Source organism: Rattus rattus, chromosome 4 (assembly GCF_011064425.1).
Source record: "Rattus rattus isolate New Zealand chromosome 4, Rrattus_CSIRO_v1, whole genome shotgun sequence".
NCBI classification, from domain to species: domain Eukaryota; kingdom Metazoa; phylum Chordata; class Mammalia; order Rodentia; family Muridae; genus Rattus; species Rattus rattus.
In genome coordinates, this window is record NC_046157.1 from 4031948 (window position 1) to 4044059 (window position 12112).

Sequence of the window (12112 nt, forward strand, 5' to 3'; positions counted from 1 at the left end):
TGTATTGTGAGCGTTTTGCTTTCTTGTATGTTTGCGTATGCCTGATGCCTGCAGAGCTCAGAAGAGGGTGCTGGATCCCCTAGTACTGGAGTTACAGATAGTTGTGAGCTGCCATGTGGGTGCTGGGAACCAAACTCAAGTCCTGTGTGAGAGTAGCCAGTGATCTTAACCGCTGAATCATCTCCCATACACCTCACAATGAGCTTTTGAAGAAAATGCCGAACTGTTTCCATGGGTGCTGTGGTGGTTTTAATAGAAACGGCCCCCATCAACTCATGTGTTTGAATGCTTGGTCCATAGGGAGTGGCACTATTAGGAGGTGTGGCCTGGCTGGAGACAGTGTGCCATCGTGGGTGTGGGCTTTAGGGTCTCCCCTATTCAAGATACGACCATTGTGGCGCAGTCTCCTTTTGCTGCCTGTGGATCCAGGGGTAGAACTTTCAAGCTCCCTCTACAGCATCGTGTCTGCCTGCATGCCGCTATATTTCCCACCATCACGATAAAGGACTAAACCTCTGTGCTGTAAGCCAGCCCCAGTCAAATGTTGTCTTTCATAAGAGTTGCTGTGGCCATGGTGTCTGTTCACGGCAGTAAACCCTAAGACAGGTGGCTGCGGCATTTCATGCTCTCGTTGCAGTGTGGCATTCTGCTGCCTCTGGGTCCTCACCAGAACTTGGTTTTTTACGTCTTGCTGCATCTTTCCTGCCCCATAACGATTTTATTTTTCATGTGTTTGATGGGCATTGCTGTGGAACCTCCTTTGATCTGCTCATGGCCCATTCTGTCTGGAGATGTGTCTCCATGTCTTTTGTTGAATTTCTACTTGGCTTGCTTTGGTTTAAAAAAATGTTGACTTTGCATCATCTTTGTGCAAAGAACCCCTGATGCATGTGGTGGTGTGGCTGTTTCTGTCCGTGTGTCTTTTTACCTGTTTATCAGGTCTCTCACAAACCACAGGCTAGTCTCTACAAATCAACTTTGTCATTTTTTTCCTTTCATTGAGCATGCTTTTGAGGTTTTTTTAATGCACTGCCCCCCATTTTCTCCCATTCTCATCTAAAAAAACACTTGGGTCACCCCATCTCAGTTGTGAATAGTGGTGAGAATCACTGATTTCAGCTCTTGTGTTCCTGAATTGCTTTTGCCTGTTTATAAAAATGTCAGTTGGCTAAACGTGTGTGGGGCTATTTCGGGGTCTCTTGTTTTACTGAACACATGCATCCATCCATCACTCTACAATACTAGTCTCTGTGTAAGCCTTAAAATATGGCATTATGGCCTGGAGAGATGGGCTCAGTGGTAAAGGTGCTTTCTGTGCAAGTGTGAGGATTTGAATTAGAATCCCCAGCACCTGTGTTCTTTAAAAAGCCAGACATGCTAGGCATGGTGGCACACACATTTAATTCCAGCACTCTAGAGGCAGAGGTAGGCAGGTCTCTGAGTTCAAGAGCAGCTTAGTCTATTGAGTGAGTTCTAGAACAGCTAGGGCTACACAGAGAAACTGTCTTGAAAAGCCAAACACAAACAAACAAACAAACAAACAAACAAACAAACAAACCAGACACATAGTGTGAACATCTGTGATCCTAGAGCTACTACAAGAAAATGAAAGAGAAGACCAGGGAACTATTGGAAGCTCATGGGCCAGTTAGCCTGGCCCATGCAGTTGAAAACAATGAAGACCCAGCTTCAAAGCAAGGTAGAGGTGTTACTTCCACCACCCCACTCTGTACACAGAATTCCATGACCTGCATCTCCTGGCCTAGGCTGACCTTCCCTAGCCTCAATGCAGAGGAATTCTAGGTTTAGGTCAGGATCACCCCTCCCTATTTGCCGTTCTTCAGGGCTCTCCTGTTTCAGATCCAACTTCTCCTCTCAGATCCATCCCCACACTCCCAACATGGAATAGGAAGCACATCCTGTAGCCCAGCCCAGGTCTCTCTGTCCATTTGCCTGAGTTCTACCAGAGTTTCAGACCTAACCCGAATCCACATCCTTTCCTCTCCCCCACCCTGCTCCATCCATAACAAACTTAAAACTAACAAAGGAAGTCCGCGTGCCCAGATCTCATCGCAGGGATGACAACAATAGGAAAGACCGAGTCAGTATCTTCCCTTCCAAAGGTTGCCAAGGAGAATTACCTAGATAAACTCTAGGACACAGACGTTGAAAGACCCCCTTAACCGAAAAGTGTCTGTCTGCTGTCTGGGTTATGGAGAAAAACCAAATCACAGAAAGGTAACCATTTCAAGTCAAGTTTACAAGTAAATAGAAAGGAACCTCATGTGGTAAACTGGACCAAGAGAGTGTAAGCCAAAACCTGGTCAATGAGTATAGCAATATGGACATAAAGGAGGGAAGACCTTGTTTTTGATAGTGACATTTATCCGGGCCAACTCCTGCTTGCTTCTCCATGAGAAGAGGCTTTGGCCCACCTTGCAGATTGTATGATATAATTCATGAAGGCCTTTCTGTTTTCATAATGGTGATATCTGACAAGATGGGCTTTCAACTAAAACTAATGAGAAGAGATGAAGAGAGAGAGACTTCATTTTAATCAAGGGAGGAGTTAACCAATAAGATGTTAGTATTCTAAACATGGGGCATCCAATTTCATAAAAAAAATCTACTATTGGAATTAAATACACAGATTAACATCAATCCATTAATAGAAGGTGATTTTAACACCTTGACTTTTTCAACAGAGAGGTCATCTGAACAAAAAATAAGCAGAGAAACTGCAGGATTCACTGACAACGTACATCAAATAGACTTAACGTAACTATGGAATATTCCGTCCAAACACTGTAGAGTACGCAGTCTGCTGAGCAGCACGTGGAAGCTTTTCTAAAGTAGACAACATCCTGGGACACACAACAAACATCGACAAACTCAAAAGACTGAAATCACTTCCTGTATCCTAGGTGACCACACGAATTAAAACAAAATTGACAACAGAAAAACCTGTAGAAAATTCACAAACTCGTGGAGATTAAACAACTCACTACTGAGTGATGAATTTCTTCAAAGAAGAAATCAAGAGAGAAATAAAACCTTCCTGGGATTAAAGGAAAATGGAAACACAACGAAACCTCTAGGATACATCAAAAGCCGTCCTCAAGGGAAAGTCACAGCTCTACACTGAAAAGTCAGAAAGAGTGCAAATACGGTTTAATGATGCAATTAAAACTGTTGGAAAAGAATAACAAAGAACAAACCAAGCCCAAACCTAGTCAATGGCAAGAAATAATAAAAAAATAAAAAGCAGAACAGAAACCAGTGAAATAGAGACAAAGGAAATAATACAAAAATCAACAAATCTAAGGGCTGCCTTTCAAAAGCGAAGCAAAGCTAAGAGATCTTTGGCTAAAGTAACCAAAAGAAAGAATGAGAGGAACAAAATAACCAGCATCAGAAGTGAACAGAGAAATATCATAACAGACACCAAGAAAATGGAGAATATTATAAGGGATGGTATAAATACCCAAGCCACATACAGACATAACAACAAGAAAAGAAAACTACAGGCCAGTATCCCTGATGAACCTAGACTCAAGAATACTCAATATATACTTGCAAACACAATACAGACATACACCAAAAAGATTATACCCTGTGGTGGCTTGACTATGCTTGGAAGGAACTATTATGAGGTGTAGCCTTGTTAGAGGAAGTGAGTCACTATGGGGATGGGTTTTGAGGTCTCCTAGTCCTCAAGCTCTGCCCAGTGCCAAAGAGACCCTCATCCTGGCTACCTGTGGAAAACGATCTCTCCTGGCTGCCTTCCTATCAAAATATAGAGCTCTTGGCTCCTCCAGCACCACGTCTGCCTGTACTATGCCATGCTTCCCACCTTGATGATGATGGACTAAACCTCTGAAACTGTAAGCCAGCTCCCATTAAATATTTGCCTTTATGGGCTGGAGAGATGGCTCAGCGGTTAAGAGCACTGACTGCTTTTCCAGAGGTCCTGAGTTCAAATTCCAGCAACCACATGGTGGCTCACAACCATCTGTAATGAAATCTGATGCCCTCTTTTGGTGTGTCTGAAGACAGCTACAGTGTACTTATAATAAACAAACAAACAAACAAATAAATAAACAAACACATCTTTAAAAAAATTGTCTTTATAAGAGTTGCCTTGGTCATGGTGTCTCTCTCAGCAATAAAACCCTTACTAGGACACCCATGACCAAGTTGACTTTATCCCTGAAACACAGGGAGGGCTCAACATACAAAAATCAATAAATACAATAAATCACAAAAAAAGAGCTTGAAGACAAAGATTACATGATCATTTCAACAGTTGCAGAGAAAGCCTTTGACGAAACCCAACATGTCTTCATTAGAAGCCATAGAGAATGCAGGGCTAGAGAGAACATTTCAACACAGTAAAAGCAGTATTTGAGAATCCCACACCCAACGCCATAAATTGAGAAAATCTCGAAATTCTCCAAAAGTCAGGAAGGAGACAGGGATGTCCACCATCCTTACTCCTTCTCAACATTGTGTTCAAAATAGTAGTCGGGGAAATAAGGCAAGAGAAGGAAATTAAAGGCATATGAATAGGAAAAGAAGTCACACTGTCCTCGTTTGCAGATGATGTAATACTATACATTAGAATCCTAAAAATTCTACCAGAAAATTCTAGAATGATAATCAAATGCAGCGTGGCCAGATACAGAACCAATAGACTGAAGCATAAATCAGTAGCTTTTCTACATACAGACACCAAACATCAGAGAAGGAGATCACGGCACACTCATACTCAGAACAGGCCCAGTGAAAAGAAAAAAATCTAGGAAGAAGCCAACCAAGGAAGGAAAGGATCTCTGCAGGGAAAACTTGAAGCCTCTGAGGAAAGGGATAGAGAAGGACAGGGACTGTTAGAGTTTACATTTTGAAAATGACCATTCTACCAAAAGCTATTTGCACATTCCATGCAATCCCAATCAGAACCCTATCTCATTTTTCTCAGAAATAGAAAAAAAAACTATTCTAAAATTCACATGAAACCACAAAAAGACCAAAGATAGCCAAAACAATCCTGGCTGGGGGTGGGGAGGGGTGATACTAGAGAGATTATCATTTCATATTTTAAGATACATTTCAGAGATATATTATTAAAACCAATATGGTATTGGCATAAAAACGGACATGTAGACTAATGGAACAAGATCGAAGACCCAAAAATGAGTACATGACTTCGACCACTTCATGTTTGATAAAAAATATTCAGTGGAAAAAAGAGAGCATCTTCAACAAATGATGCTGGGAAAGGTGGATGTCACATGCAGAAGGTTGCAATTGGAACTGTATCTATCCCCTTGCACAAAATCTAAGTCCAAGTGGATCAAAGACCTAACCCTGAGGCACTGGAACTTCTAGAAGAAAACATAGGCAGTGCCTACATGATATAGGTGCAGGAAAAGACTTCCTGGATAGGGCTTCGTTTGCACAAGAATTAAGGCCAACAATTGATAAGTGGGACCTCATGAAACTGAAAAGCTTCTGCACAGCTGAAGAAGCAGTCAACCAGGTGAAGAGGAAGCCCATAGAACAGGAGAGAATCTCTGCCAGCTGTCCATCTGACAAACATTTATTATCCGGAATATATAAAGTATTTAAAAAACAGAGACAAAGGAAGGAAGGAAGGGAGGAGGGAGGAAGGAAGGAAGGAAGAAGAAAGTAACAGCAAAATAGGTCTGGGACCTGAATAGAGAGTTCTCAAAAGAAGAAAAAAGAATGGCTAAGAAATAATTCAAAAATGTTCATCATTCATAGCAATTGGGAAAATGCAAATCAGAACAACCACGAGACTCGATCTTACCCTAGTCAGAATGCAGAGACCAACAGAACAACCAACCACACGATGGAGAGGATGTGGGGAAAAGAGAGCCACCATTCCCTGTTGGGTGGGGTTGCAGCCACTATGGAAATCCATGTGGAGAATTCCAAGAATCTAAAAATAAGTCTGCTACATGCTTGGCTATAGCATCCCTTGGCTTACATCCTGACTGCCATTCAGTCAGACCCTTGCTCAGCCATATACATTGCTGCTCTATTCACAAGAGTAAGGACAAGAAGACAACTTAAGTGTCCTACAACCAATGACTGGAAATGAAGATGAACATGTACACTGTGGAAAACTATTTAGCTATGTAGAGAAAATGAAATCATGAACCTTGTAGGTAAATGGATGGGATTAAAAAAAGGTCATATTGAGCGAGCTAATCTCGGGCTTGGAAAGACAAACGCCGCAGGAGGTTCCTCCCTCCAGATCTTCAGATGTGAATAATGGAAAAATGTAAAACTGGACCATTGCCAGGAGGGGGAGCTGAGGAGCAATGGGGGGAGTGGAAATAGAGTACAAGTAATCTGATGGGGGAAACAGAAAAAGGGGGAAACCTTAGGCAGGTAAATACATAAGCAGGCAGGAAGAGGGAGAAGGGGAATGGAAGGATGCATGATACGAGGGAAAAGGGAAGGGGGCTCCTTGTGCAAGTAGGAGGGAGACAAATACAGGAGAGAGAGAGGGAGGGAAGTAAAATAGCAACATGGTTGGCAGAAAGTCACAAAGAATCATACTATTATTTACCTAAGAAATAATTCATGTAATTTGGCACGTAACTATACATATATAGTTTTAGCGAACTCTTCTCATCTGGGCTGGCAGCCCCTTCTTAAAGAACCTAAGACCTCGTAACAAAAGCCTCAATACCAGAAATGAGAGGCCCTCAGTGATGGTTTGGATGACAACAGCCCCCATAGCCTCATCTATTTGAATGTCTAGTCCTTAGTTGGTGGGAGTTGAGAGGAATAGGAGGTATGGCCTTGCTGGGGGAAGCGCATCACTGGGAGTGGACCTTGAGGTCTCAAACTCTCACACCAGGCCCAGAGTCTCTCCCTCTCTCTGGCTGTGGATCAGGATGTAGCTCTGAACCACTGCTCCAGCATCTGCCTGCGTGCTGCCGTGCTCCCTACCATGAAGATAATGGACTAAACCTCTGAAACTGCAAGCCAGACCTCAACTCAACGTTGTGTTTTATATGAGTCGCTTTGGTCATGGTGCCTTTTCCCCAATAGACCTCTACCTAAGATACCTTCTTTTGAGTTGTTGGCCAGGCCTGTCCAAGAGACTCCCAAAACATGCAGCCTATTGCTGCTGCCCTTGGTTACTGCTGAAGGCACCATGCACTTCAGAAACAGAGGTCCAGAAGCCTCTGAGCTGAAACTGACCTGAATATCCCCTCCCTAAAGACTAATTTTTTTTTCTTTTTTCTTTTTTTTCGGAGCTGGGGACCGAACCCAGGGCCTTGCACTCACTAAACAAGCGCTCTACCGCTGAGCTAAATCCTCAACCCCTAAAGACTAATTTTTATGGCACCAGGAGGCACCATGTCAGCTTCCAAAGAAAAGAGGCAACCAACAATCCTATCCAGCTATAATGCCCATGAACTACGCCAACGACCAGCATGACAACATAACCCTAAGGATGCAGTAGTGGTACACATGCCTTGGCTACTGCCAACAACTTTCTAATTGGACTTAAGACCCATTCAGCAAGGAGACCATGCCTGATACTGGAAACGTAGCTAACTTCTCACTGTTTGTAAAATCAGGGCTATTGGAAGAAAATCTACAAGCACTTAACTTTTCTTTTTTTTTTTTTTAAAGATTTATTCATTTATTATATATAAGTACACTGTAGCGGTCTTCAGACACACCAGAAGAGGGCATCAGATTCCTTTACAGATGGTTGTGAGCCACCATGTGGTTGCTGGGAATTGAACTCAGGACCTCTGGAAGAGTAGTCGGGTGCTCTTAACCGCTGAGCCATCTCTCCAGCCCAAGCACTACTTTTCGAGCCCAGCACAATCCCTAACAACCCACAGGTGAGTGTAGTCTTCACTCTTTGCAAATATTGGAAACCACATCAGAGAAACACTGTGCGCACTGTGTGTTCAGCTCAGCCAAGTTTCTTGGTGGCAACATTTTATAGGTGGGATTTTCCTCATTCTTGACATCACTGTGTTCAAGTGTCTCCTATCGCCCCTTCCTGATGTCACCACGTTAAGTGTTGTCCCTATTTTGCAAATGAGAACCACGATGGGTACTGCAAGACTTTTGCTTCAATTATGAAACAGCTTAGACAATGGAAAAGGAGGAAAGTCTGTTATATGCACCAAACGTTTGCTTCTCACATTCCTGCTTCCTAATATCTTGGAGTTCTTTTTACGTGAAAATATCTGAAGAACTCATATAAAGAAAATAAAACAGCACATAGTTAACACATTTAAGGCATGACTATTGAGGCTAGAGGGATGGCTCAGTGGTGAGGAGCACTTAATGCTCTTGCAGAGACGTCTCACAACCTTCTGTAACTCTGGTTCCAAGGGATACAACACCCTCTCTTGGCCTCCTTGGATACCAAGCATTCACATGGTGGACAGGCAAACACGCAGGGAAACACCTCTACACATAAAATAAATCTAAATCTTAAAGAAAACCCCACAGCTGTCCATTTTCTGTATTCACGGAGTAGCAGCAGGACATGTTTTTAAGTTAACTTTCTAGGTTAGCATACAAAGTACCAGGCTCCATTTTGTTTCACCTCTGTAATGCTTGTTTTGAGCGGATTGTAACAATCTTTGGTGTGGTTTCCATGTTTCTTTTACTTGCCATTGTTCAAAGTCCTTGGATGTGCGGCTGTTGTGATATTAAAGGAACCCAGTGAGCTTATCTACTTGAATACTTGGCCCCCAGCTGGGGGCAGTGTGTGGGGAGATTTGGAACCTTCAGGAAGTGGGGTCACTTAGCTAGAGGAAGTGGGTTACTAGGGCAAAGCTTTGAGGGTCACAGACTACCTCTGTTTCCTGGTCTGCTGAAGTAGAGCAGTTTCCATCACCCCATAGCCATAGAGACAACTGCCACACACCTTTGCCCTCATGATGGACTCCCACACACCCCTGCAGCCATGGTGACAGCTGCTGTAGGCCTTTGACTTCAAAATGGACCGCATCCCTTCGAAGTGTAAAGCATAAGTAGTAACTCCCATGCATCCCACAACCTTGGAGGCAGCCATGGAGTCACATGACCTTGACATCATGATGACTGTATCCCCGGAAAGTTTGTATACGTTTTCCTTAAGTTCCTTCTTTTCAGGTATTTGGTCGCACTGATAAGTCCCAAGCACAGTGGGCTTACAGTGTTTAACAAATTTACAAAGTTTCAATTAGTGTCTCCTCAAGCGTGTATTTTTCTTCTCCCCTGCCTTTTTTTTCTAGAGTCTTTACATGACCACTGACCTGTCTGAGGTGTCCTGGAGCTCAGCTTTCTCCCCATGGTAGAGTTCTTCTATGTGGGCTTCTCTTGGGACAGTTCCTAGTTTTATGTCTATAGGTCCATTAACCATATCTTTTGTAAAACTGCCAGATACTTGTTTTTTTGTTTTGTTTTCTTTTCTTTTTTTTTTTTTTTTTTTTTGCTTTGGGTCTCACTATATAGACCTCTAACTTGCAATCATTATGCCTCAGTATCTAAGAGCTGGGATTACAAATGTGACCACCATGCCCAGTGAATTAATAAACTTTTGAAACTGGGGTTGCACGATGCTGATTGTAGGCAATAACAAGGTGGCATCAGATAATAATATCAGTAATATAACCTCCTATATACCAAGAATTATGAGTAAGGACACTGATAATAAATAGTATCGTTTATACTAGAAATGTATCACTTGTACGGGCTGGGTATGTAGCTCAGGGTAGAGTACTTGCAAGGACAAAAGATAACCTTTCATCAATCGATGCCTTGCGGGTAAATGGCTAAGTAACTAGCTGAACGCAGCCAGCCTGCTGAGTTTACAACCACAGATTGAACTAACTGCGGGTGAAAATATTTGAAGTCAGGTGTGGTAGCATATACCTTTAATCCTGGCATTTGGGAGGCAAGTGGATCTCAAGGCCAGCCTGGCTTATTTACCAAATACTAGACAGCCAGGGATACATACTGAGACTGTATTCTGGAGAGGTCAGGCTGGACTGCCTGGAGACTCCATCCAGTGTGGACCTGGAAGGGATAGGGGATGGTACAGGACCCTACCATCTCAAAACTCTCCTGCTCACTGAAGCACAGTGACCTCTGATGGCACCTACCTGGGCCTGAGGTACAATGAACCACGAAAGTCAACTGAGCCAATGAGTGACTTCAAACCCCTCTCTGGCCCCCAGGAATAGTATCAGGTCTCTGGATTGGCATTAGACTCTCTTGCAAGGTTGTAACCCTCAGATAGGGGCTACAACACTGTGAAGGGGAAAATGAAGTGCAGAGAAGCCAAGTCCTTAGTTCAAAAAGAAGGGGGAGTCAAACTCCAGACCTGCTCTAGGCTACAGAAAACACCCATGCCAACTGAGGGTAGGCTGCAGGGGTGGGGGGGGTGGGGGGGGCCCATGCCTTCCTACTTAGAGTACCTTGGGTTCCCAGCCCAACGGCCAGTGACATGAGGAGGGTTCTCAAGATGCTTCCTTTGGGCCGGTGAGAGCCTGAGTTTTTGGTTTCCATCAAGTAATGGCTCTGGGCAAGAATGCTGTCGTACTGTAAATATCTGCTGAACTTGGGGGAGGCATCCTGGACCTGAAGCTGAAAGATTGAAGGCTGGTTTTTTGTTTTTTTTTTTTTTTGTTTTTTTTTTTTTTTTGTTTTTTTTTTTTTTTTTTTTTTTTTTTTTTTTTTTTTTATTTTTTTTTTTTGTTTTTTTTTTTTTTTTTTTGTTTTTTTTTTTTTTTTTTTTTTTTTCCCTTCCTCACTCCCTTTGAAATAAAGTCTGTTTGCTTAGAGCTTCCCAAATCCAAGCCCCAGGAACCTGGAACCTAAATTTAGATTGCCGTGGAAGGTCGAAGGACCCCCTCAGGGCAGGGTCAGCCAGCAGCTGCTAGAGATAAACTTTGCTTTTCTGCCGACTCAGGCCTTTCTCTCACACAATTAATAGGATCCTTGCCACTTCCCCTGGGAGAGCAGAACAATAGCAGAGCAGGAGCAGGTGGCCTGCCTGGCAAGCCCCCGACCACCCCAGACTCCCTGTCCCTTCGCTGCACTCTGCTATGCTGACCGCCTGCTGCTGCGAGGTCAGAGCCACTGGGAGCTTTGTCCCACCTCTGGGGTGATTTACTTAGTTTTAGTTTGTGGTGCTGGTGATGGAACTTGCTAAGCAAGTGTTCTACCCCAGAGTGACGTTGCCTAGCCAAACGCACCTGCACACAGACATCTTATACTTGGATTTCCAACCGCTCCCTGGGATCTTCTTCCTGGACTGCGATGCCATCTTTTTAGAGAGCCCTCTGCTGCTTGCCTTTCTACCTGGTACTTCCTTTGTAGTTTGTTTATTAAGTGGCCTGTGTTGTGTGCTCTGGTGGAGATGGTGTCTAGTGCACACACACACACACACACACACACACACACACACACACACACACAAATCCCCAAGGAAGGAAAGCACTTTTCTTGGGTCTATGGTCACTTGGACCACCTTCCGTCTTGAAGAGGATTGAGGGAGCAATGCCAGCCCCTGGCCGTCCTTTTCTGGATAGGTACCGGTTCCTCTGCATGCTGGGGAATATGACATCTGAGGTTCCACTGGCAACTCCTAGAGCTACTGTGAGGCTATTACCAAAGGTATGTGAACTTTCTTGGACCACTCTTGGTGTCAAGCATCAGTACCAAAATGGTGGGGAGGGCAGGCAGAAGGAAGAGGAGCATGTCCTGTTGTTTGTAGCCCCAACTAGTTGAAAGGAGCAAACTGCCTCTTGTCTGGGACAAATGTGTGTCCCAGATGATCACTGTATTCTCAAGACACCAGTAGGAAAGCCAACAGGCAAAAGCTATCCTGGCTTGGACCTTCTGGGGCCTGGGTGTAGAGGGATATTCTCAGATGTGTGCATCGGTGTGTCCTTGCAGAACAGCAAGACAGACAGAGAAGCTAACAGCAGGAAGACTAGTTCAAGGCCCAGAGGAAGATGGATCTGGTTGAAGTATGAAATGTGTAAGTGTGCTCCTGGTCTCCCAAGTCAGTTTCAACCACTCACAGTCACCTAAGTCTAGGCTGCTCCCAGGA